Source organism: Ornithorhynchus anatinus, chromosome 3 (genome assembly GCF_004115215.2).
Source record: "Ornithorhynchus anatinus isolate Pmale09 chromosome 3, mOrnAna1.pri.v4, whole genome shotgun sequence".
In the NCBI taxonomy this organism is placed as follows: domain Eukaryota; kingdom Metazoa; phylum Chordata; class Mammalia; order Monotremata; family Ornithorhynchidae; genus Ornithorhynchus; species Ornithorhynchus anatinus.
The window spans coordinates 79,210,619-79,234,198 of NC_041730.1; the positions used below are offsets into that span (position 1 = coordinate 79,210,619).

The window sequence follows — 23,580 nt, forward strand, 5'->3', positions numbered from 1 at the left end:
AAACAGGAAATAATCTTGTTAGGTTTAGAAATAGTCTTGGGTCACTCATGGGAAACTAAACTCATTGTGGGCAGGGAATGTGTCTGTTTACTGTTCTCTCCCAAGCTCTTAGTACAATGCTCTGCACACAGTAAGCATTCAGTAAATACAATTGAAATATGATTAATGTTGCATCATACAAAATTTATCTGTATTAACTTTAGAACATATGTTCAGTATTTAATGCTGTAGTTGACATGTTATTAAAGCTGTTTATTTTTCAGATTGATTAATCTCAGCATTGTATTTAGTTCTGGACCCTGTACTTTTTGTTAGCAGAGATGATGAGAATGTTACATTTTGCATTTTAATATTTCAGAAACATACAGTGGAACAAGATTTCCTCCTACCCATTCAAACATATTTTTTGAATGCTTTCTGTGTGCAAACCACTATACTTACCCATCGCTGACAAAGTCCTACTCCATCAATTGATGTTGTAGGTCAATTGATGTTGTAGGCCCTTGCACTAGGTCCTCAAATAGAAGCTGTAAAATGTGAAAGCTACTGCCTTTTCCTGTCGAGGGTCATCCTTCTGGAGAGGGAACTGATCCTGGAGCTAGTCTGAAGGGGACTGTAGGTCACCTTGTACATTGTGGGCAGGAGATTTGAGGGGTAATTAGGCCTTCAGGATCCATTCCCTGAAGCCAGAGTGTTGTCACGAATAAGCAGCCAGGCCTAGGAGAGATTAGGCCATCCTGCCATACACCTTGGAGGCCATCTAAAATCCAACCCCCTTTACAGCACTCTGACCTCATCTCACTGGACCCTGTTTGACCTGTTTCTGTCTCCCAGTTTGGGAAAGTACAATACAGTAGAAAAGGCAGGCACAATTCCTGTCCCCAGGGAGTTTACAATCTAGTAGGGGAGACAGACATTCAATTAAATTACAGGTAGGGAAATCAACTCCCCTCTCAGAATCACATCTGGTGAGGTTCCAGTACTCTACCGGTTTGGGCTAGGGGAGGGAGATTAAAGTAGAGGCCTACCCATTCCATTCCTAGCTTGGGCAGTGGCTAGGGAGTGGAAGGCAATCTGCTATAAACCCAAACTCATCCGTGCTGGGCAGCCGCAGCATGGGAAAGAGTTGAGGGTGGTGACTTCAAATTTACTGCGTGGAAGAAGGCAGTGGTAAATTACTTCCATATTTTTACCAAGAAAACTCTAAACTCTATAGATACACTACCAGAAATACTACTGATGGAGGTGGGTCATTCTGGAAGAGATGTGTCCATGAAGTCGCTACGGGTCAGAGATGACTCAACCAGCATAAGACAAGAGGGAAATCGACAGAGTGAAAAGATGTGTACATAAGTGCTGTGGGAGAGGCATGAGTATCAAGTAATTAAGGTGCACAGATTAAGTGCAAAAGGGATGTAGAAGCAGCATTGCTTAGTGGATAGAGGACCAGCCTCAAGTCTGAAGGTCATTGGTTATAATCTTGCTGTGCCACTTGCCTGCTATGTGACCTTGGGCAAGTCACTTAACTTCTCTATGCCTAATTTACCTCAACTGTAAAATAGGGATTGAGACTGTGAGCCCTATGTGGGACAAGGACTGTATCTAACCCAATTTGCCAGTATCCACCCCAGTGCTTAGTACAGTGGTTGGCACATAGTGAGCACTTAAATACCATAATTATTATCATTATTATTGGAAGGGAAAATAGGGTGGACAGAGGAGAGATCAGTTAGGGACAGCATACTGGAAAACATTTTTAGGTAGTGCTTTAAATAGCTACAAATGAAAGATCCTGAAAGACAAAAGTAGAAACTCCTTCATTCCTTGGGTTTGCATATAAATCTTTATAAAACTACTGAGGAAAGACTGCAGATGGCTGTCTGACCCATTATCTATACAGCAGTTTTCTTAAATATAATATTTACTGAGAGGAGGAAATCAGAGTAATCTATGTAAAGATGGAATTACAGAGATAGATGTTAGTCACAGCAATCTATGGTATTTTGATTCTTTACCTAACCAAGGTTAATAACCCAGCACTGATCTTCACATACACTGTTCAGTTTCCTAATATGTAAGTGCAGACAAGAGAGTGTTTATTTTCTCAGGGGTCATTACAAATCATAATTTTATTACTATTATCTTGAATACAGCAGTCAAGTTTTGAAAACTACTTCAAGTGCATGCATGTCTCCAGGGAAATGCAAAATATTAGATTTGTATTTATCTCCTATTGAATACTCTGCAAAGTACTGCTTAAAAGAAAGCAGACATAAAGAGTAGCAGATTAGCAAAAAATGCCTGACACTTGATCAACTGAAACTGAAGTGGAAAATGTTTTGGGAAGATCTCAAAACATGAGGCCATGGAAGACTATTTACATTCTACTCAAAAAAAAAAAAAAAGAAAGATGGCTTTCTTCAGCCTCCCTACAGAATCTGCCAAGCCAGAGTAAGTAACTGGTGCCATTTTCCTGAAAGTTGATCTCCTCTAGCACTAGTTCAGGTTTCTCTGGAGATGGTCAGGACTTCCACAGTGTGAAAAATGAAGGAGAAAAAAATGGAATAATTCCAGCCCTGCAATTGATAGGCAGGAATCTGCAAAACCAAGGACTGGGGACAGTGTGGTCATTTTCACCGAGAAGGAGAAGCCTTGACCTGGGATGCTGTCGCAAATAGCTTGAGTCAAAATGGCCAGATGACATAGGAGTCCATAATCCAGTAGACTGTAAACCCTTAGAGCATAAAGACTGCATCACTGGCCTCTGGTGTTTTCTAACTAGTAGTATAATGCTCTTACAGTAGAATTCTCATTTATTGATGATCAGAAGGGAATGAAACCACCATGAACAGAATGAAGATAAGTAGAAACCCTCAAATGACACACAGAATATGAGGCAACGTTCCAAGAATTGAAGCAGAAACTTACGGGTTTTCTCAGCGTAATTAGAAGAAATGCAGGTTTGGGCTCAGATGAGAACGGGAAAAGCTACGTAACAGAAATGTCCTTTTCATACTGTACAGCTCATGAACAACTCACCATTTAACTTTCATTTCTTAATTTGTACCAATTATAATAGATGCCAGATGGCCAATTGATCATAAGCTTCCTGATGATAGGGAAAGAATGTTTTTTCTATTTCACTCTCCTAACTTCTCAGTAAAGTGTTTAGAATGCAGTAGACACTCAATATAGACCACCTTATTGACCATAACATCTCACTGAAGGTGTTCTAATTCTGGAAAGAACCACAAACTTTCATTTCTCTAGACAACTAATATTATTTTGTCAGCATTTGCTTCTCACTCTGTTATATTGTACTCTCCCAAGTGCTTAGTACAGTGCTCTGCACACAGTAAGCACTCGATAAACACACTTGATTGGTTCTCTTAATTTTATGCAATTCTGCTTTCATTTGAGGTGCTCAGAGTTCTACTATTTGATCAGCAAAATCGACTTAGCACTTACTCTGTATAGAGCACTGTACTAGCTGCTTGGGAACACACCCCAGAAGCAAAAAACACACATCTCAACCTCACAGAGTCTACAGTCAAATGCATGAGGTTCATTTCCGTGGAGCCAATTACATACATTTTTGTGCTTTTAATAAGTAACAATAAGTGACTATCTGTCTAATGATCAATTTAATAACCCAGGAGTGAATAAAGAATTATTTTTAAGTAAAATGTTTTTCAAACATTAGATAACAGTTTGTATACAAGTGTGTTATGATTATTCCTGGTGAGTGTTTCCTGCTTGTAATTTTATTCAGCAGCATGCTTTGATCTACAATCCACTTTTCCATGTACAAGAAACATGGAAAACTATAACTATCAGGAAAGATGTCTTTACACATAGTTCCTCTATCAAATGATCCAGTTATTGAAGAACAAATAGTGAAAATATTTGACCTAGGAAACAAGAGTTTTGATTGCCCACAAATATTAATATGAAATCCCTACAGGTAACACACTTGCTGCAGAGACTGGCAAAGCACCGATATTAACTCTAATCCTTCTCAGTAATTCTACAAATGACTCTGTTTCCCCATTCCAGTGGCTGGGTGAGGTTAAGAGAAAAGCATTACTGGATCGAATATCTCCAAGGTGAAGAAGTCCACTTTAAAACAGGCTCTGTTTAATATCCTCTAAGTATCTCATGTTTAAATTACTGAAACTTACCACTACACAAATGACATGTAAATGAAGACAAAAATAGATTGTCACAGTGAATGTTTCATCCATAAATGCTAAAAGAAATGTAACTGAAAATGTAGCCAAATGAGTATTTTAGTCAGAAATTAATTCAGCAGCACCTACTTCATGTTCGTACCTTGGTTTCTATGCATCCCACATTTTCTGTTTATATGCAGAAAAATATATTGGTGCTTTACTCTACCTTTGGAAGGATTGTCGTGTCTTATGGATTGCTTGTATTTGTAAATGAGCCAGATTCATTCTTCATCTCTTCGTAGATGGCTCTGAGGGCCCTTTCAGAGATGTGGGCAATCGAGTAGGTCCTTGAAATAGTCTAGTCCAGGGCTAGGAACTTTGTGGTACTCAATGGATACATGATGATCAAAATGATGAATATAAAGAAGAAAGTATGGCAGTGGAGCTGACAGACAGAATGAAGAAGATGATAATACAGATGAAGAAAGAGGATGAAAGTTTAGCATCTCAACATCACTAAGAAATTTCTATATCCTTGATCCATCTTTTCTGGTCAGGGACCATGTGTATAACTCAAAAGGCACATCTAAGCTTTCTCCATGATTAGAAGTCTGTTGTTCTCAAATTTAAACCATTTCTTTTCTGAAAATGTACATATTCCCAGATGCATTTGGAGGATGAGTGTGCTTTGAACTAATCAGAAAAGTGCTTGTCTCCAAAGTGATGGGGCACATCTTTTATACGAAATGCAATTGTTATATCTCATGCTCTTCGTGTTCATTCACAATCTTTCCTGGAATATATATGGCGTTTGGACCATGCCATAAGCATTTTCCATGTATATTTATAGCTGTTCCCTTAAAGGGACAAATTATACCAGTTTTTTCACAGTGCTGAGGGCTATGCTTCTCTATCTTCCCATGAGAATGCTTTTTTAAAGGAGAAAACCAGATGCAAAAGTCCTCTTCTGTGCATTGAAAACTGTAAAACTGTAGAAGCACATTCTAGTAGCTAAAAGAAATTAGGGATTCTTCCAGGTGTTTGAAACACCTAGTGGATAGAGCACAGGCCTAGGAGACAGAAGACCTGGGTTCTAATCCCAGCTCCACTGCTTGTCTGTTGTGTGACCTTGGGCAAGCCACTTCACTTCTTTGTGCCTCAGTTACCTTATCTGTAAAATGGGGATTAAGACTGTGATCCCCATGTGGAAGAGGGACTGTTCTAACCTGATTAGCTCATATTTATCCCAGCTTAGTGAATTGCCTGGCACATAGTAAGAGCTAAACAAATACAATGAAAAAGAACCATGGCACTGCATGAACAACAAAAGGGTTTATTAAGTTGAACAAATAGTGAAAAGTTCTGTAGCCACAAGCACCCATGAGTCTATTCTTCCCTCCTTTCTTCCCCTCACCACGTTACAACAGCATCAATGAGGGATTCACATGTCCCGAATGACCTTCTCACACATGACTTGCTTTGGGTTTTAGAGATGACAATCCCAGAAAGTAAATCTCTCATAAAAAGAGAGTGGGAAACTATCCTTGAAGAAATCCTTATCAGATCACCATTCCCTGAAGAGTTGCGGTGGAATTGGGGATTGGTCGACTTGGATCCAGGGACCATGAGGTGTCCTTGTGAACTGAGAAAGTTCATGTGTAAAATGGAGATTAAGACTGTGAGCCCCAGTACTTAACAAATACCATAATAATGATAAGATGACTAGAGGTGGCTAGAACTGAGCACCTCTGACAGGAAAGGGCAGACATGAACAATTACATCCCAACCATCACAATCAATACTTTTGGGAACAGAGACCATGCTGAAGGAGCATGGCCTTGTGCACACAGCACAGGTCTGGGAGTCAGAAGGACTCTAATTCTAATTCCTGGCTCCCCACTTGTCCACTGTGTGGCCTTGGGGAAATCACTTCACTTCCCCATGCCTCAGTTATCTCTTGTGTAAAATGGAAAGACTATGAGTTCCATGTGGGGTCCGGTACTTTGTCCAACCTGATTACCTTGTATCTACACCAGCGTTTAAAACAGTGCCTGGCACATAGTAAACACAAACACCATTAACAACCACCACCACCATTTTCCCTTAGCTTTACAAGTGGCAGTAACTGCCAAAGGAGTTTAAAACCATTTCACAATGTTCGACTGAAAATGCTATCCCTACTCAGAAGGCTCACACTTGATAAGTGAGCCTCCCATGAAAAGAGAATCAAATTTCATGGTTATTAGGTTCTCTGACTACCAGGAATTGTTGGTATTTAATTAAAAAAAATTTTACTCAGCCAAAATGGTCATTATTTTCTAATGGAAGTTGGATCATTTCACTGAACCCTCTCTTGTTTGTCACTGGTGCTGTGGCATTCTAATTATCGTTCTCAAAAAGGACACAGTAGTCCTGGAATTATGTTGTGCACATAAAAATAATTAGCGCTTTTGCTGCAGTGTAAGATGCGTAATGAATCCCACTTTTCGCATTATTTGCAAAAATAAAGGAACTTCTGTATGCACTAGGACCGGGCCATTTAATAGCCGGGAAGATTTACTAGTATCTCTCTAGGGAAACCTAGTTATTTGGCGACTCATTTCTCTGCCAATGGCTCCTTCGAAATAGGGCAGCAAATATACAAGGTTGTGAAAACCCCTGAGCAAGTACTGAACAGCTCGTCTCTGGGGCTGGAAAGAAGTTTCAGGAATTTAAATTCAATATGGAGTGGATAGTGATCATAGCTCCAAAAGAGGAAAATGATGAATGTTGATTAGAGTGCAGGCTTCCATGGAGAAAGTGTGAAATTGCGAGTGGAAGACCTTCTCTGTTCTGCGGGATGACACTGAGTAATTATTAAGATTACAAGTCATCTCTAGATGGTCAGTGCATTGTAACGTAGTCTGGTTTTCACAAAAGCACCCACTGCACCACAATATTACACTGAAAATTGTCTTTATGCTTCAACTTTTCAATACATCTAATGGGCAATACTTAAAACACAATGGAAATTTAATCACAGGTTCTTAGAAGTTAGGTTTAGGTTTAGCAGTGGAATATGAAGAGTCAATTGTGGCAGGTGGTCTATGGACAAATTGTTGATTTTGAAACCATGGAAAATTAAACTCTGAAAAGACATCGACTGACAGTAGGATTTGTAATGAAAGGTATAGACCAAGAATTGTTCAAAACTTAGAAAACTTGATCATTGAAAACACCACTCTTTACTGAACAGAATCAATGGGCAGATTCTTAGTGGAAGGTCAAGTGTCAGTCCTCCCTTCCCTTCCAGTTCCTCTTCTACTCTCTGCCCCCGGACATATTAGATATGTAAAATAATAATAATTAGGATATTTACTAAGCATGTTAGTACGTGTCAAACACTATTCTAAGTGCTGGGATAGATAATAGATAACTAGGTTGGACACAGTCCCTACCCGACATGGGGCTCACAGTCTAAATCAGAGGGAGGGGGATTTAACAGAAGTTACAGATGAGGTAACTGAGTCACAGAATAGTTAAGAGACTTGCTAAAAGTGACACAGCAGATAAATTGTAGAGTCAGAATTAGGACCTAGGTCTAATGACTCCCAAGCCCACATTCTTTCTATTAGGCTATGCTGTTTGACCTGCTCATTGTGAATGTTCTTATCATTTTGTATGTGATGAGGATTTGACTCTGCTTCCCCCTCCTTTGTCCTCACTGCCTTTTCCCAACTTCCCCACTCTCTGCATTCTTTCCCCTAATCTTCCTTCTTCCTATCTCAGTTCTCCATTCCTGTTCACATCTCTTGCTCATTGCCCTGTATTCCTAAACTTTAACAACTCTTTCTTCTGTCCAACTCTTGACCTATGCTTCAGAACTGGGGTAGGAGAGAGAGAGACCAGACCAAGAGAGATTAATCTACATATACACAAGGATATAATGAGGACCCAGAATAGTCAGTAGTTGTGCAAGATATGATCGAGAGGAGAGAAATACACTATCTTTTTCTCCTTCCCTCCCCACCCCAAATCCCATATTATTTTGGGAAAAAAGGAAGGTGGATGAGTCAGTGAAAGAATAGCTCCACAAGATGGCATTTTTCAGTGGTATAGTGGGAAAGGGTAAATTTAGGAAACATCGATCACATAGCGAGCAGGATTTGACAGGGACCACATTACCTCACCACACACAACTGCATCTTCTCCCCAAGAATGATCAAAAATATGAGTTTGATTGCTCCATGCATGTGGTATTTTTTTTATGTTAAAGTAGCTCTAAATGAGGCAGCTAATTCAGCAAATGGCTCATTGTAGTTTTATATTTCTAAAGTGCATGATAATAACAGCTATTCCAGGAATATATATGTGAATAGTATAAACAATGCTGTCTGTTTAAAATTATCTCAAACATCAAGGAAGAAGGGGGAAAATGAGAACACAGGTGTTGAATTCTTGGGATGGGATACATCACAGAAGTTGGACTTTGCAACGATGCTAAATTTCCAGCTGCAAAATGGTTCACAGTCCCCGTGGGGAAAAGGCTTTTTTATGGTATGGTTTGAGCACTTATGTGCCAGGCACTGTTCTAAGCATTTTGATAGATACAAGATAATCAGATTGGATACAGTCTATGTCCCACATAGGACTCTCAGCTTTAATCCCCATTTTATAGCTAATGTAACTGAGCCCCAGAGAACTGATGTGACTTGCCAAAGGTCACACAATAGACAAGTGGCAGAGTTGGGAGTAGAACCCAGGTTCTCTGACTCCCAGGTCTGTGCTCTTTACCCTAGGTCACGGTCCTCCTACTTTTTCAAGGGTAGGGGATCAGGGTTCACAACCCAAGGGTACCCACTGTATAGGATTCCACAGAGGTTAGGAGAGAGGGTAATTTCCTCCCTTGTCATTTACTCCAGGGCACAACATACCCAAGCCTGAAAGAGACTTGACATCCCTCAAAACACCACAGTGCTAAGGTGCATTCAGGGGTGGGACTGAAGCCAGTGTGGTAGCTTTGTTCTGGAGGCCAAACCCAGGACAGGACAGATGATTTGAGCCATTCTGAATTTGGTGTTGGGAAGTCACACAGGACCCAACATGCTCGAGCCCTAGGTAATGTGGAGAGACCTGCCCCTTGGGGGACCAGGCATACCCCAGTCCTCTTCTAAGGAGCAAAGGATTCTGCTGAATCTGGGCCTTCTTGACCATAGGGTCAGTGACTAAGGTAGGTGGCATGAACCATTTTAGCCCCAAATCTGTGGGTGGGAAGGAACTGAGAAGTGCTACTTTCCCTCCTCCACTCCAGGAACTGCTGAGAGATAAAGGGTTTGTTTTGGGCCTCTTCCCTGCTGTGATCTGCAGCACTCATCCCTTCCAGTGGTTCTGCCATCCAGCTCAACAATGAGTCCACTGGACGAATAGAAAAAAATGAGAAAGAGCTAAGGATGGAGAAACATCAACCCACATAGCCTTCCAGAAACTTAGAAGCATTGAAGTTACTCTCATTAGAAGACTTCACTCCTAGCCATGAGTGTGACTTACAGAAAGGAGAATACAAATAGTTGGAGAGTAGCAGCTCTCCATATCCCATGACCACAGTTTCTCTTCCCACCTAATTTGGTCCTTGATCACCATTCCAAAATGATTTAGCCTCAGGGGTCTGTGCTGAGGAGTGAACCTGGAATCTCCAATTGGATGAGCCATTAACACCTTTAAGACTGTTGTCATCCACCTTGGCAAACAGAAATCAATCTGTTAATTTTATTTATTGACCATTTACCATGTGCAGAGCACTGTACTAAGTGCTTGGGAGAGTACAATAAAAAAGAGTTGGTAGACACACTCCCTGCCCCCAACGAGCGACTCTTTAAGGCTTTAAGTTAATAATAATGATGGTATTTGTTAAGCGTTTACTACATGCCAAGCACTGTTCTAAGCGCTGGACTCAATCAGCTCTCCCCCTCCTACTTTACCTTGCGGGTTTATTATTACAACCCACCCTACACACTTTGGTTCCTCTAACATCAACATATTCACTGAATAACGATCTTGTCTATCTTGCTCCCTCCCCCTTAATACCTGGCAAATGATCACACTCCCCATCTCAAAGCCATATTAAAGTCACATCTCCTCCTCGACTAAACCCTCATCTCCCTATTTCCTATCCCTTCTGTATCTCCTAGCCACTTGGATCTGTACCCTTTAAGCACTTAATAATCACCTATCCTCAGACCATCAGCACTCCATAATTTATTTTAATCCCTGTCTCCCTCTGTAGTCTGTAAACTCCTTGTGGCCAGGGAATGTGTCTACCAACTCTGCTGTATTGTACTTTCCCAAGTACTTAGTAGACTGCTCTGCACCCAGGGAACACTCAAATTCCACTGACTGATTGACTGCTAAAATTGAACTCCTTAACTTCTCTACCAACCCCAGATAGCAACCTAAGTTATTATCGACAAAGCCACTACCATTCCTGTCCCAGGAGCTCCTTCACACTTCCGTCGCATTGCCACTAAATCCTGCCAGTTTTTCCATATTTCACCAGAACTGCCTCTGCCTCTCCTCCATTACTACCATCACCATGGCACACGACTACATCAAATCCTGAGTGGATTACTGTAATAGCCTCCGTTCTAGTCTCCCTGCCTCCATCCTCTCCCCTCTTCACTCTATCCTACTTACAGCTGCCTAGATCATCTTTTTATAATTCCCCTCTTCAAAAACCTCCAATGGTTATCTTTTTTCTTTTCATTTCACTGTCCCTGTTCTTTGCCTGAATGCTGAATGATTGAAAGGCATAAGCAAGAATGTGTTCTCTGCTCTAAAATGAAATTTTAAATTCCTTGACTAAGCATTGGATATTTTCCATTACCTCTTGAGAGCACATTCATATAATCATGAATCATGTTAGTTTAGTTTCTAAACCAGAGATAAAGACATTTTTATATGCAAAAGGAAAGTTTAACTCCCCAGCCCTGAAAAAATTAACCCCCCTACAGAAATCACAAGCAGGACTGGTAGGCTCTTTTAGTTGGACAGTCAAATGACTCCTGTTAGTGTCAATTTCAGATGAATAGTAACAGTGAAGATTCCAGGGCTTCAGTACAGTATAATTAAGCATTGAAAGAAGTAGAGTTAACGTAAAGTATTAACGTCACCAGATGCTTTTCTGAGAGAACTTCTGCTATAATACCCATTCACACAATTAATTAAAATCACTTGTCCACCCAATATGTGGTGGTGGAACAAACCCCTCATTCTCCAGTATGATTTCACACTAATATATGTGTGCACTGGAGTGAAACATCTTTACTTGAAATAATGTGAAATTAAAAAGAACAGATTATTGGCCAAACCACCGGCATCCACAGTATAAGGTTCTCAGACATATATATTTTGGAAAATGACTAATACTGATGTTAAGCACTATGTGCCAAGCACTGTACTAAGCAGTGGGGTGGATACAAGCAAATCAGGTTGGACTCAGTCCCTGCCCCACGTAGGGCTCAGTCTCAATCTGCATTTTACAGATGAGGTAACTGAGGCCCAGAGAAGTGAAGTGACTTGTCCAAGGTCACACAGCAGACATGTGGCAAAACCTGGATTAGAACCGCTGACCCAGCCCGAGCACTATCCTCTGTGCCATGCTATGAGATTATCCATCAGCCATGGGCTAAAATGAGGACAGACCAGGCATCCCTGGGAAAAATCTTCCCATTCAATCTCTGTAAGCACCATCAATGTCTTGGTAAAAGCTGCCCAGGAGCCTCTGGGTTCTTGAGGCACAAGCCCCAAAGATATGCAAGACCTTAGATGAGCCTCAGATCTGTTCCCTCCAGCAGTGATGGGCACCGCTTCTTTTGTTTTCATTGTTAATATAGTATTGTTTGAAAAGAAATGGAATATATCCATTCATTTCTTGCCCGAGTGTATCTGTCGGTCCCCAGTCTGAAAGATTATGACCACCACTTGGGGACAAGGGGACAAGCACTTAGTAAAGTGCTCCATACACAGTAAATGCTCAATAAATGTAAAGTCCCAGCGCTTAGTCCTGGCACATAGTAGTTGCTTAATAAATACCATAAAAAGAAAAAGGTGGATGCTACCGCTGAGTAGCATTTTACAGATGAGGTAACTGAGACTCAGAGAAGTGAAGTGACTTGCCCATGGTCCCACAGCAGACAAATGGCAGAGCCAGGATTAGAACCCCTGACCTTCTGACTCCAAGGTCCATGTTCTATCCACTATACAAGTCATGCTTTTCAACCATCCCTCCCTCGCCCTTCCCACCTTGGCTATTTTTCCCTACCTTGGGATCAATGGCACAATGGTCTGGTAGGAATATGCTCCTGCCCTGCAGCAGTAATGCACTGCTGCCCCCTGCTCAAGTGGTGGACCTAGGGATTGGGGACATGGGCTTCAAGGCCCTTCTCCTTTGGGTCAATCAATAACATATATTCAGTGTCTACTGTGTGCAGATCACTGAACCAAGGACGTGGGAGAGTATTAGAGAAGTAGCGTTGCTCAGTGGAAAGAGCACGGGTTTGGGATTCAGAGGTCATGGGTTCGAATCCCAACTCTGCCACTTGCCAGCTGTGTGACTGTGGGCAAGTCACTTAACTTCTCTGTGCCTCAGTTCCCTGATCTGTAAAATGGGGATGAAGACTGTGAGCCTCACATGGGACAATCTGATGACCCTGTATCTTCCCCAGCACTTAGAACAGTGCCCTGCACATAGTAAGCGCTTAAATACCAACATTATTATTATTACTATCAAATTCATGATTACTGCCCTAAAGAAGCCTACCACCTAGGTGGGGAGATAGCAAGTTAAATGAATCATAAAAGGGAAGAAGTCATAGCAAATTTGGAGCGTATACATGTTCATCAGTAAAATCGAATTAAATCCTACTCCTTTCTGGCTCCGTGTGGGACAGGAATTGTGTCCACCCTGATCATCTTCTACCTACAACAGGTCGTAGTTCAGTGCTTGGCATACAGTAAGCACTCAAGTGCCATATGAATATAAAATATTTACATAAGGACTATGGGGTTCTAAAGGCCCTCTTGAGAAGATGTGAATTCAAAATAGCTTTGAAGATGGGAAGATTGTAGTGTGAATTAAAGAGAGAGGGAATTTCAGGCAGGAGTGAATGAGCAAGTCTTTGAAAACAAATAAGTGAGTAGACTGCTTTGAGAGGAATGAAGGGTGTGAGCTGGGGCATAGTGGGAGAGGAGGGGAGATAAGTATGAGAGAGAAAGAGCTGATTGAGTAGTCTGAAGTCAATGGCCAGGAGCTTTTATTTGATGTGAAGATGAATGGGAAACCAATAGAGGGTTTTTGAAGAATTGAGACTCGTGTACAGAGTGAAGTTTCAGAAAGATGATCAGAGCAGCAGTGAAGACAGAGGAGAGACTGGAGAGGCAAGGACATGAGTGAGGAGACAAATTCAGTTGTCAAGCTACTACTTCGAAGCAAAATGGCCTCGTGGAAAGAGCCCAGGTCTGGGAGTCAGAGAATATGAGTTCTAAACCCAGCTCATCCACATGTCTGCTGTATGACCTTGGGCAAGACATTTACTTTCTTTCTGCATCCGTTACCTCACTTGGAAATAGGGAAAAAGACTCTGAGCCCCACGGTGGGACAGGGACTATGTCCAATCTAATGGTCTTGTACCTACCCTAAAGCTTAGAACAGTGCTTGACACAATAAACATGAAAATATTAATAATAATTGTATTTGTTAAATGCTTACTATGTGCCAGGCACTTTACTAAGCACTGAGGAGGGCAAAAGCAAATCAAATTGGACACAGTCCCTGTCCCACATGGGGTTCATAGTCTTAATCCTCAATTTACATGAGGGAACTGAGGCACAGAGAAGTGAACTGACTTGCCCAAGGTCACAGAGCAGAGAAGAGGCAGAGCCAGGATTAGAACCCATGTCCTTATGACTCCCAGGCTCGTGTTCTATCCACTATACCATATAGAAAAGCACTTTGCAAATACCATAAAAAAACCAAACAGGAAAAATAAACTGGAGTTTTACAAGTGCTTGGATCACTGTGGGGAGGACTTTGGAAATACTGCAGAAGACGGCCTAGCAAGATTTGCTCCACAATCTCACTTAAGTCTTGGGCCTACCCTAGCCAAAGAAACAAGCTAAGGAGGCAAGGCCCCGGGCACAGTCCACCTAAACACTTGGGAACTCTCCCCTACCCCCACCCCAGTAGCACTTAGACAAATATCTTTAAACTCAGATGCTTCTCCCTCCCTGTAATTCATTTTAATGTCCGTCTCCCCTGATAGACTGTTAGCTCTCTGAAGGCACATTTTTTCCAATATGGTGTTTGTTAAGCACTTATTATATGCCAGTCTACTAAGTGCCGGGGTAGATATAAGCTAATGAGGTTAGGCACAATTCATGTCCTACATGGGGCTCACAATCTTAATCACTATTTTACAGATGAGAATCACAGAAGTTATGTGACTTGCCCAAGGTCACATTGCAGATGAGTGGCAGAGCTGTTGACCTATGAGTTAAAGCTCCAAAGCAGTCATGAACAATGTTTCTGTTCATTTATTATATTGTACTCTCCCAAGCCCTTAGTAGAATGCTTGGCAGACAGTAAGAACTCAAATATGATTGAATGAATTGAAAGAATCTGTAATTTATTTATTTATATTGATATCTACTGTAAGCTCATTGTGGACAGGGAATATGTTTGTTATATTCTTGTGTTGCACTCTCCCAAACGCTTAGTATGGTGTTGCTGCCAGCCTCTGCCTGAGGGGTTAAAGCATCTGTCATGGGGATGGATGTGGTCTGCTAACTAGTCTCTGTTGCCTCTGAGCCCAGATGGTTAAACACCAGAAGCAGCATGGCCTAGTGTGTGGCTTAGTGGAAAGAGCATGGGCTTGGGAGTCAGAGGATGTGGGTTCTAATCCTGCCTCTGCCACTTGTCTGCTGTGCAACCTTGGGCAGGTCACTTAACTTCTCTGTGCCTCAATTACCTCATCTGGAAAATGGGGATTAAAACTGTGAGCCTCACGTGGGACAACCTGATTACCCTGTATCTACCCCAGCACTTAAAACAGTGCTTGACACAAAATAAGCCCATAACAAATACCTTTATGATTACCATTATTTTTATTACAGTAGAATGAGTATGGACCTGAGAGACAGAGGATCTAGGTTCTAATCTGGGCTCCACCAATTCTCTCCTGTGCGACCTTGGGCAAAACACTTAACTTCCCTGGAAGTTAACTCATCTGCATAAATCCTACTCCCTCCTACTTAGACTGGGGTTCCCATTTAGGAAAGGGACTGTGTCCAACCCCAGCGCTTAGTTCAGGGCCTGGCACATCATAAGCACTTCCAAAAAATGACATCATAATTATTGTTTCCCATATCTCAGCTTCCCACCTGTAAAATGGAAACTGAACACTTGTTCTCCCTCCTACTTAGACTTGAGACACTATGGGCTGGGGACTATGTCCGACCTGATTATCTTATAACCACCCCAGTGCTTAGAAGAGTGCTTGGCACACAGTAAGCATTTAACAAGTACCATTATTATTATGATTACAAGTTGATGTACAAATGTACTGCTGTTTCAGGAGAAACTGGGCAGATTATCCCCCATGGGATCAACTTGTGTTCCACACTCGGATTTCTTCAAAAGGCTTATTGATGTGGAACATGCTTGGTTTTTTCTCTGTGTTATGGGCTACTTGCTGTGAGGAAAAGCTCTTCTTAACTTTCGGGAAGGTCATCCTGAGGGCCCTGGAGCACTTGATGCCTGATCTCTAGTGGAAATTTGACTGTTCAGGCAGCAGTAGAAAGTCAGCCAAGAATATTTTGATGAATACTTCTGATTTGGGAATTTATAGTATCTTGCTATCTTTTTTTGAAATAAATAATGCTTTATATTTAGTGATTTCCTGAGTGGCCCACAGAGTTAATTCAATAGCATAATAAACATAACATAATGATATCTAAACTTGGACTAAAGAAATATTGAGTTTTGAAATACTCTGTAAAAAAAAAAAATACTCTACAAAAATGGGCATCATTCTCCCTTTTGATGGAAGAGCCTTTATTTCTACGCTCGGGCTTCAAAAAAAAAAAAAAAGACCATTTTGCACCAATATAACTTGTTCCCTGTAAACATCCCTATAAGATTACTGGAAACCGATAAAGACCTTTTCTATTCTGACCTTGTGACAAATGTTCCTTGGAGAGAGGTTCACCCGTATTTCTCTCTGCTTCTTAGTCGAAAAGGATTCCTCCAAGGGAAGCTGAACTTCCAGATGTATCAATCAATAGTATTTATTGAGCATCTACTGTGCACACAACACTGTAACTAAGCACTTGGGAGAGTACAATAGAATTACAGGACATGATCCAGGCCCTCGGGAAGCTAGAGCTTACTCTCTAGCAGGGATGATAATTAGAGAATTTTTCATTATTGCCCTTTGCCTAATCTTATGAATCTCGCACCCTTCCAACACATGTTGAAGTACTGAAGGCAAACCCTAGTTCTGAAGGAATGCAGAGTAGCAGCAGGTAGAGCAGATACAAAAGAAAACTCTCCTGTGGGACCCAGATCGTGGAGTCCTGAAGAAGGCATTGTCTCTTCCCCTTTACTGCTGCTGCTATCAGCTGAGTCCCTTGGCATTCCATTATCTTTCCCCAAGCCTGCCACGATTCCTGCACCAGGAACCAACACCTCCAGGGACCCCATAGGGGCTTAGAAAACATCTGACCTACAGCTGTGATCTTCCCTTCTCAATTGCACTCCCAACCAAGAGTTGGATTTAGGACAGGGCTCAGCCGCTTGACACTACCATAAAGGAGGGATAATAGTAATTTCTCCAGAACAATTTCAACTTTGCCCTCCAATATAATGAGTCAAAACCTGGAAAGTGGTGGTGGCAACCAATAGGTGACAGAAGCTATAGAAACATGAAGTATTATTTTTACGGCACTGAATGACTTGTGAAATGATGGGTTTTGGCTGTAGACTGAAGTTCAAAGGAAAGGTATCTCCTCTGAATCGATTTTTCAATGTTACAAAAAACCCGTGCTGCCATAATAATCTTTGGCATTCAAGAGAGTGAGGGAAGTACTTTATCTTCCATTTCCACACTTCCCCTTTCTCTCTGCATTTTCTTTCCATGTCTCCCCTCAATCTGGTTTCTCCACCTTCATGAGTGCACAGTCCAACCCTACAGATTTTCCTTAATCCTGAACCGGGCTAAATTGCCTATATTCGAACCTATGAAATCTTTCATTGCTTTACGTAACGCGCTGGTCTTTGGGGCAAAATGATACTGGCAAAAGCTGTTTAAGGCATAGGAACTAATCAAGGAAACCCATTTCAACTACAAAGTAAGAAGACCAGAATGTTACCGGGGCACCAGCTGCAGAATAATAGCAGCAAGATATCTGCACTGTAAACTCCCTGTGGGCAAGGATCATGTCTACCAACTTAATTGTATTGTACTTTCCTAAGCACTTAGTACAGTAGTCTGCACACAGTAGGTGTTCAATAAATTTCAGTGATCAGTTGACTGATCAATTTCACTGAACCAGCAGCGATCCAGGGTGAACATTTTGGTCATCTCTGGAATGGCTAACACCTCTGGAATTCCCCCTCTAGACTGTAATTACAGGGACTGTGTCAGTTTATTGTTATATGGTACTCTGCCCAGTGCTTAGTACAGTGATCTGCACACAGTAAGTGCTCAATAAATATCACTGACTGGCTGAGAAACTTCCTCTCTAGGTTCATCAAGAGAGTGCCTGCAAATGAGAAGCAGTATGGCTTAGGAAAGAACACAGGCTTGGGAGTCTAAGGACGTGTGTTCTAACTCTGACTCCACCACTTGGCTGCTGTGTGACCTTGGGCAAATAACTTCTCTGTACCTCAGTTATCTCATCTGTAAAATGGGGATTAAAAGTGTGAGCCCCAAGTGGGACAACCTGATTACCTTGTATCTACCCCACTGCTTAGAGCAGTGCTTGGCACACAGTAAGTGCTTATTACCATAATTATTATTATTATATGAACATCAAAAAGAGCAAATATGACACTATTTTACCAGAAGATAACTTTTCTCTCCCAGTATACCATCAGAAAAAGGAGGAACTTGCTTACCGTTTATGACTCCTGATGAATAAGGAACTAAGGGAAGAAGTTTGGGAAACATTTTTGGAGTGTGGATTTCTTAAAAAATCCAATTCCAATTACAAATCCATTAGGCTGGCATGCTGCTACCCAGCATGGGGGCCAGTGAGGCACTTTTGAAAAAGGAAATATCAGGAGCAATGATCCTGGTGTGTGGGCCCATTTCTAATGGCTACCCAGTGAGACGATAAATCGATTATATGTATTGAGTACTTACTGTGTGCAGAGACCTGTATTAAGCACTTGGGAGACTACAATATAATAGATTTGGTAGACAATTCCTGCTCACCAGGAGCTTAGCATCTACCAGAGGAAACAGACTGAAATAAGGTTTTAGACAGGGGAAATAGTAGCAAAGTAGCATGGCCTAGTGGAAAAAGCATGGGCCTGGGAGTCAGAAGACCTGGGTTCTAATCCTGGCTCCACCACTTGACTGCTGTGTGAACTTTGGCAAGTCACAACTTGTGTGCTTCAGGTACCTTAGCTGTAAAATGGGGACTAAGATTGTGAGCAGCATGTGGGACATGGACTGTGCCCAATCTGATTATCTTGTATCTACTCCAGCACTTAGTATAATGCTTGGCATAAAGTGCATGCTTTTTTTCTTTTTAACTGTAGAGTATGAGGTTATGCACAGAAGTGCTATGGGACTAGGGTATCAAAGTATTTAAGAGGTATACAACCAAGGGCATAGCTGGTGGTGAGGTGAGGGCAGATAGGGAAAATAGAGGTTTAGTCAGGGAAGGCCTCTTGGAGGAGATGTGGTTTTTAGGAAGGTTTTGAAGGTGTGGAGAGTGGTGAACTGTTGGATGTGAAGGGGAAGGAAGTTCCAGGTCCGAGGGATGATGTGGACAAGGCACTGGAGAGGGGACAAACAGTCCTGCTACCCAAATGGGACTGAGGTAACAGCTATATGCTGTAGAGATGATTCAAACTAGCCTAAATTCTGCCACAAGGGTAAAGTGCAACATTACTAGCATTTTGCAATTTCCAACTTGCAGGCTCATCAATCAAGGGTATTCTTTGAACACTTACTGTGTGCAGAGCACTCTGCCAAGTTCTAGGGAGAGCTCAATCATCTATCATTGAACATCTATCAGAGGAAACAGCCATACAATGTCAACTGTGAATGAGCTAAGAAAGACTACATTGGAAATCACTGTAGTTTGGAGCTTCCTGGAATAGCCTCGGCAAAATCATTTTATGTTTAGTCCTGACTAGAGCAACAGATTTGCTTGTATTCACGTCAGAATGTAGTAAAGTGACTAGCACATAGTAAGCGCTTAACAAATACCATGACCATTATTATTATTGATTGTTAGCTGCTCAGGGAGAGCCACCTACCCTGTCTTCATCGGAGTTTCCCTATTGCTTTCATGGTACAGCCTCCGGTCAACCCAAGAGGAGTCTACATCTCTGAGCCCCCACAGCTAGGCTGTAGTTTCCTGGCTTGGTCCCGGTTCCTTCCCCAGTCCCCACTCACTCTGCCCAAATTGGTCCCCGGGGATCCATGCCCAGCACTACCCTGAACTGGAAGTGGCTTGATCAGGATAAGGAATGGTCTGGGCTTCAGCCTCACTTTACAGGTGAGGGTGCTTGCACCTCAAAAATCAGATCCTATTCCAAACAAATTCCAATATCGATGTTATCTGTCACTCCTCATGTTTAATTTTTCACATTCTGTCCATCTCCAAATCTTGCCAGTTTCTCTCTGTAACAGCCCAACTCCACCCCTTCCTCACCATCCATATGGCTATCACCTTGTTTTGAGCTATCATCATATCCCAACTAGACATAACATCTCCTTACTAATCTTCCAGGACCCAGCCTCTTCCCTCTTCAGTCTACTATGTGCTCTACTTCCAGGGTCAACTTCCAAAAATACAATTAGACTATCACTCCTATCCTCAGAAACCTCCAACACCTCTCCATTTCTCTCCACATCAAACAGAAACTCCTGACCCCTAGATTCAAGGCTCTCCGCCAGCTCTCTCTTCCTTAAATATCTTATCTCTTCACCACTACTTCCACTTCAGACTCTTTGCTCTTCCCAAGATGCCCTTCTTACTCTTCCTCACTCTCAGCCCTCCCAACTCTAAGCAACCCTTCCTCTGCCTGGATCTCCCACCACTCAGTACACCAGACTGTTTCTCCCCCATCCTTCAAAGGTTTCCTCAAACCTACCTCTTCCAGTAAGTATTTCCTAATTCATTCCCACCACCCCATGTGGGGCACTTAAGGATTCATCAAATTTATGTTCTCTAAATATTTATCAATGTCTTTCATTTTTCCAAACTGTTGTTCTCTGGTGTTTCTATATTTCTCCACTTGCTCCCACTAGAGGGTCTGCCTATCTCCTCCATTAGAACATAAGCTTCTTGAGGGCAGGAACCATGTCTATTTCCTTTATTGTATTCTCCCAAGCATGTAGTGGATTGCTCAGAGCATAGGTGCCTAGCAGAGGTATCCACATAGTAGGCATTTCCCAAATACTACTGAATAAATGACCCTCTGAGGATCACACCTGGAGAGTTTCCAGTACTCTTCCAGTCTTGGCTACAGGAGGGAGAGTCAAGCTGAGGCATACCCATTCCATTCCTAGCTTAGACGGTGGCTAGTGAGTGGAAGACAATTTACTATCAGTCAAACTTAACTGTCCTGGGCAGTGCAGCATGGGAGAGAGTTGAGGGTAGAAATTCACGTTTACTGTGTGGAAGGAGGCAGTGGAAACAGAAACATTCAATTCATTCTAAGAAGCAATATGGCCTAGTGGGAAGAGCACAAACCTAGGAGGCAGGGGTCCTGAGTTCTGATCCTGTCTCTGACAATTGCCTGCTATGTGTCCTTCGGCAAGTCACAAATTCCCTGTGCTTCAGTTCCCTCATTTGTAAGTGTAGATTAAATCCTCCTCCCTCCTACTCAGTGAGCCCCGGGTGGGACAGATACTGTGCCCAATCTTATTATCTTATATATAGCCAGAGTTTAGTACAGGACTCATCACATAGTAACAGCTTAATGAATCTCATAACAGTTCTACCTACAGTTTTGAACCATGCTTGTGCTTTTGTAACTTCTGAGGCACTAGTGAAGAGCAGAGAAGATTTTAACTATCATCACTTAGGGCTACAGAAAGAGCCTGGACTAAAAAAAGGTTTGGAAGACAAGACACCAGGGTCTGAATGCAGAAGATTCTACACAGGGCCTCTACAGGTTTTCAGTGGCATTCCCCAAGCCACAGCCCAACTGTGTAATTCACACTGACCACAGAGTTTTCTGTCTGGTCTTTCCTCAAAGGAGCTATAATGAGCTGTACCAAAAGAAAGGTGATGTGGACTGGGTCTCAGTGTTTTGTTTTGTAGTCTGTCTCCCCACTTCTAGACTGTGAGTCCACTGTTGGGTAGGGATTGTCTCTCTGTTGTACTTTCCAAGTGCTTAGTATGGTGCTCTGCACACAGTAAGTGCTCAATAAATACAATTAGAGACAATCCCTGACCATTGATAGGTTTACAATCTATCTGTTGCCGAATTGTACGTTCCAAGCACTTAGTACAGTGCTTTGCACATAGTAAGCGCTCAATAAATACTATTGAAATTAAATGAATGAATCAGTAGTTCAGTCAGCAACACTGAGTTCAAGGTGTCACCAGATACGAATTGCTTAAATTGCAGGTGCCAGCTGATTATATATGCTTATAGGACTTGGCCTGTACTAGACTATGAGCTTCTTGCAGGCAGGTAATGCATCTACTATCTCTACTGGATTATACTCTCTCAAGGCTTAGTACAGTGTTCTGCACAGAGTGAACACTCAAACATCGATTGATTCACTGGCCTGTAATATATGCTTAACAAATACCACTCATATTATGATTATGATCATAACAACAACTGTAATTCCATAGTAAGTTCACTCCCAGTGGTTATCTGAGGAGAAATATTTGGGTTCCCACTGAACAAGCTAACTAGAGACTCTGTTGTCTCTGTTTTCTCAAGCTAAGGTCTCAAAATGGTTTCACTGTAGACAATTAGAGCTTTATATTTCAACATCAAATTCTTGCCTTTTAATATGATTATACCACTTTGGCTTGCTCCAGTGGAACATGCAGGCAGTAATCCAGGGGCAGAACTTTAATAGCAGTTAGTGGGTTTGGTTTTTGTTTTTTAAAAAAATTAATTTCTTCAGAGTAAGAACTTTAATTCAACTTCTCCCTCTTTGTCTTGGGGCTATTTTCATTTTATAGCCTGTTCTTTGGCAACAGACTCAGTAAACAGCAGTCTACCAGTTTTGAATCTCCCTGTAAACAATGGTCGGGATCAAAAGCGGCTACATTTAGCTTCAGCTGCTGGGTTTTTTTGCTTATGGTACTGTACAATATAATCAGAGTTTTTGTTCCGCTTACTGCACTCCAAAATTGATTGGAAAACTACCTGACCCCGAGTTCAGATTATATTGTGTAAATACAAAGGCTATTTCATTATTGGGCAATATCTCTCCTCGATTGGACCCAACACAGTCATTTAGAAGCTGTCAATTTGGGCCTTTCAATAGAGGACTGTAAACAATCTACATTGGCTGCATTCATTCCTCCTTCTTGGGGGGACTTAGTCAGTGCCCTTGAGTTGTCACCAGGATGTTAAACAGATCATTTGTTAACACTGAGTTAGACCCTGCCCCAAACTGGGCCAAGTATGGAATGCTGCAATTGCCTTAAGAGACACCAGGAGGCAGGATGGGAGCTATCCTCCCAGAAAACGGATTTCAGCTAGGATGAAGTTAAGCGTGCATTGTGCTGGGATCCGCAAGATGATGAATGTCTTTCCTCAGTGGGTTAAATCAATCCATCAGTAGTCTCTACTGAGCACTAACTCTGTGCAGATCATTAAACCAAGTGCTTGGGAGAGTGCAATAGAGTTAATAGAAACAATCTCTACCCTCAAGGAACTTTCCATCTAAGTGTGGGAGAAACAGGCTATAAAATTAATTACAATTAGGGGGAAGCAATAAAATACAAAGATACATAATTGGGAAGGGAGCTGGTGAGTAACTAGTGTCCAACCTGATTATCTAATCCAGTCAATGAATGGTATTTACTGAATGCTTACCGCAGCCAAAGCACTGTACCAAGAACTTGGGATTGTACAATACTACAGAATGGGTAGATATGTTCTCTGTCCACAAGAAACTTCCAATCTAGAGGGGGAGACATTCAAAGAAATTACAGATAGGTA

The 23,580-nt window shown here is 41.8% G+C and overlaps 1 protein-coding gene and 1 non-coding gene across 2 annotated transcripts in view; one reads left to right on the plus strand and one right to left on the minus strand.

Annotated features, from left to right (window-relative positions):
- Nucleotides 1-23,580, minus strand: part of NRG3 (neuregulin 3) — a 946,219-nt gene that overhangs the window by 819,531 nt on the left and 103,108 nt on the right. The window lies entirely within an intron of this gene.
- On the plus strand, nucleotides 20,858-20,995 carry LOC114810761. Its single transcript, XR_003758456.1, has one exon. It is a non-coding gene; the product is annotated as a small nucleolar RNA SNORA7 (small nucleolar RNA).